General features: G+C 59.6%; 1 long non-coding RNA gene across 1 annotated transcript; it reads right to left on the reverse strand.

Moving 5' to 3' along the window:
- Positions 1-569: 569 nt before the first annotated feature.
- LOC140690499 (uncharacterized) lies at positions 570-3,971 on the reverse strand. The gene is made up of 2 exons (XR_012065811.1): positions 3,396-3,971; positions 570-2,857 (listed from the first exon to the last, which is right to left on the reverse strand). It is a non-coding gene; the product is annotated as an uncharacterized lncRNA (long non-coding RNA).
- Positions 3,972-4,211: the final 240 nt, after the last annotated feature.

Below are 4,211 nucleotides of genomic sequence, written 5' to 3' on the forward strand. Positions count from 1 at the left end.
TTCTTAGGTAGGACATGGAAAGCACAAAGACAAAATAGATACACTGGACTTCACCAAAACTGAACATTTTGTGTTGCAAGCTTTACCATCAAGAAAGTGAAGAGACGACCCCTGGAACGAAGAAGACATTTGCAAGCCACACATCTGCTAGGGGACTTGTATCCAGCATATGTAAAGAGCTCTTGCCACTCAATAACAAAAATCAGGTAACCCAGTTTAAACACGGGCAAAGGATCCGAATAAACGTTTCCCTAAAGATTTGCAGATGGACAACAAGCAAATGAAAAGATCATTAGTCACTAGGGAAAGGCAAGTCAGAACCACAGCTTCTCACCTACTGGGATGGTGCTCTCAAAGACTGGCAACAGTGAATGCCAGTGAGGATGTGGAGACACTGGAACCCCCAAGACCCTGCCGGTGGGAGGGGCATAGTCGGGGCTTTCAATGCGGTCAGGGTGAGGAATACTCTGCAACCCACCGAATGGTGTGCTGTGCATGGGTGACTTCTAGGACGTACAAGTTGTATCTCAGCAATGCTGTTAAAAAGGAAGAACTCAAGGAATCTCAAACATCATTTGACCTGCGTTTACCAACACGTGTGATGCTAATAGATATTAAAGGAAAACATTTCTGCGACCCCACAGGTTTAGGAAATGTTGGACTGAATAAGGCGAAACGGAGTTCATTATCCCTGGTCTCCTCGGTTCCGTGAATGCCCAGGTGACCCTGGAGAGAAGGGCTGGTGCGCGTGCCCCCAGCTCATCAGACCGGGGAGCCCCTTCCTCAGGCGCCCTCAGCATTGCAGCCCCAGGGAGCACTCCCTGTGGGCCCTGGAAGGGCTGTTACTCTGCACGGGAGCAGAGCAAGCACCTGAGAGCGGTCTGCGGTCACCGCCGTGCTGGTGGCAGAGGCTTCTTCCTGCCGTGCCCGAGGTCTGACGCTTGCGGCCACGTGCCTCTGTCTTCTGGTAGGTCCCCTAACAGTCGTCGCAGCTGCGCTGGGGTTAGCGCCATGCGGGAAGCAGGAGCGAGGTATCAGATGCTGGGTTTCCTCAAGAATGTTTTACGAGGTGAGTGGCCTAAGCCTCTCCCTTTCTGCTGTTTGGTAGGACAAATGGGCGCCTTTCTCTGGGTATAAGGGTGCTGCTCTGCATCAGTCTCAATCCTGCACGTTTATTAAGAAGCGTCCTAGTGGACAGCGGGAGCCCTGGCTAGCCCTCGTCAGAACCACACAGCGGCAGAGCTGTGAGGCGGCAAGACGAGCCTCCGGAACCCTGTGGCACAAGCTTGGTCTTAGCCTGTAGTTAAGGTGCAAAAACCATGCTGCCTGCACTGCGGGTTCTCAGCGTGAAGACGCCTGTGACTGGGGCCGCTGGCCCTCGCCGTGGCCCCGGCTCTGGGCATTTGCTGGGTGTCCCTGAATGAATGACCACAATGGACTTGTTTGTCTGGCTTGGTTCATGGGCGCTTGGCTCACTCAAAACCACGGCAACACACAGATCAACCTGAGCTCGTCAGCGGGATTCATGCTGGAGCTACTTTCAGGGGAAGTGCTTTTTCCATTCCTGGAATGACGCTGCCGAAGCCGGCAGCTGGCTGGTCGCCGCGGCAAACATCCCGGATCGCGCTTGGAGCACTGGCTACCTGTGTGCTCAGTCCCGCCCCAGGCTGGATCCCCCTCCTTGGACAGCTCCACCACTTCTTGTGCCTCAGTTCTCATCAGTGAAGCGCAGTTAACCAAGAGCCCTTCCCGCTCTGCAGGACTGCGGGGAAGGCAGGGAGAGTTAATCTGTGTAAAAGACTTGAGGCGCGCTGGGCGCTCGGAGGTCCGCCATCAGCCGTGATGGTCCCACCTCTGGCCCTGAGTCCTTGGACTGTCTGCCCGCGGCTCCTCCTCCCCGCGGTGGGCTGTTCATTCCTCCAGGGCTGTGCCATCGTTGTCGACCCAGTTGGAAGAAACTTTGCTGCAGCAATGACAGCGTTTTGAGCTCCAACAGTCACGTGGGGATCAATCATCAACAATGTGTTTGATCACCTGTCACCTCGGGGCTCAGCTGGGTCCCCCTTGGACTCTGTGGAAGGTAGAGATTTGGAAACCACTCAGTGAGGACTGTCATGTCCTCATCAGAATCACGTTTTCAAGGTTGACAACAATATTGCAGTTGTTCCCTTGCTGGCGAGAGAGGCTGCACCCCCGGGGCACATGCCACGGTTGGTCTGGGTGAGTGAGTGATGAGCCTTCACTACGAAAGGAAAGCGGGGACGGAGCTCATGTTGCAGGCTTGTTGCCAGGCAGGCCGACTTTGGGACCGGGTGAGAACACAGCTGAGGACGTGGAGGCCGGCTACGTCAGCCCGCCGGGCAGCCCACCCAACGCTGCAGGTGTACCTTCCGCTCTGGCGTCAAGGTGCCCGGCTAATCTCCCTTGGGAAGATTTTGTGCTTCAAGAGCCCCGTTTATGGGGGATTGTCTCTAACCAACTGCCTCCTTTAATGGAAACAAAGCCGCCAGCGAAGCACCAGCTTGCCAGTCGTGTCTGGTGCAAAGGCGTCTCCTGGTTGGAGATGACTGTGCTAAGTGGAAAGCCCACAGGGCAGGGGCCACGCAAGGATGTGTGGCTGGAGTGACCTCCTGTACACCCTTCTACCCCGACAGCCCGTCCAGTCACTCAGGAGGTGCTCACCAAGCATCTACTGTGTGCCGGGCATGAGGCGGTGGGCTAGAAACACAAGAATCCACGGTGTGAAGTCCAAAGTCCAGCGAAGGAGGCAGGTAAGCTACCCAGGGCAGCATTTCCACATCCCAAGTGCAGCGACAGGGACAACGTGGCATTCCCAGCTCCAGGGTAGGACCCTCACCTGGGGCAGGAGGGAGGAGGGGGAAGTGCATCCTGGAAGGTGTGCGATGCCCCGAGGCTCACCGGACCAGTGAAGGTGTGCAAAGTGGGGATGGTGGACCAGAAAGGGCTAAGGAACCTGGGGCAACGGCCCAAAGGTGGCAGGGTTCCTTTGATGGGGATCTGGGTTCAAGGCTGGGCGTGTCCGGGGGAGGCGATCTGTGTGGGCTGAGGCTCTGGAGTTTGCCCCGAAGGCCACAAGGGATCCAAGAAGGAGAGACAGGATCGGACCGGTGTTTGATCTTCTGTGGCTGCGAAGAGACTGGACTGGGGCCAGAACGGTGCACAGGATCTAGCTGGGAGGCTGCTCTACGGGTGCCGAGAGGATGGTTTAGGGGGGCAGAGAGGACAGGAGCGGACAGAGAGCTGACACGCCGTCATGGGCAGTGACTTGGGGGGGCGGGGGCGGGGGCGGGGGCAGGCACAGGGCGGTGCCGGGAGTGGCTCCACGGCTTTAGCTCCGATATGCTTTCCAAGGAGGTGCGCAGCAACGGGGTTACCTGTCTGTTGGGGACGTGTGGAGATTCACTGCCCGCAGGGTGTCAGGGTGGAGGTGTCCAGGGCCGCGGCGAAGAGCTGAAAACGGCCCACGATGCGCAGTGGCTGCAGCCGCGGGGGTGAGTGAGTCACAGGGAAGCCAGAGGAGAGCGGCGAGGCCTAAACGCAGGGTCAGGACGAGGGAAGGGACGGCAGCCAGGGCCTCCCGGGGAGCGCAGGCGCCGGGCAGGGGGCCAGGGTGAGCCCGCGGGACGACAAGCACCCGCGAGGTCCGCAGGCCAGGCGTTCAGGGCGCCCAGAACACGGGGACGGAGCTCGGTTTCCTGGAGGCAGAATCCAGAGACCCTGGTGGAGACATCGGGCTTGGAGTGGCGACTGGGGGCGAGGGGCTGGGGGTGTGGGGTGGGGACAGGGGGCTCTGAGGCGAGCCTTTGACTTGTGTGGGCTTTACTATTTGAAGGTGGGGTCTCCGAGCGCGTGTGTACTCCGTCCGTCCACGCCGGCAAGCCGGGCGCGGTCCGGGGGTAGAGCAGCCCCTGCCGTGGGGGCGACAGGGATGAAACCGCGCGGGGACGCAGCGGGACCGGGACCCGCAGCGGGCAGAGCCGGGAGGAGGTGGGGAGAGGAGGTGGGGGCCGGGGCGGATGCGCGGGGAGCGCACCATCCCAGCTCTGCGGGGCCCCCCGGGAAGCGGAGCGCGGAGGTGGGGCCCGCGAAGCCTGCGCTCACGTGCGCGTGCGCAGTGTTTGACGCGGGAGAGCGGTCCACACCCGCCAACGGTAGGGGCAACGTTTTTTTCAGGCACAGTTGATGTACCA

This window comes from Vicugna pacos, chromosome 30, assembly GCF_048564905.1.
Source record: "Vicugna pacos chromosome 30, VicPac4, whole genome shotgun sequence".
NCBI lineage: Eukaryota > Metazoa > Chordata > Mammalia > Artiodactyla > Camelidae > Vicugna > Vicugna pacos.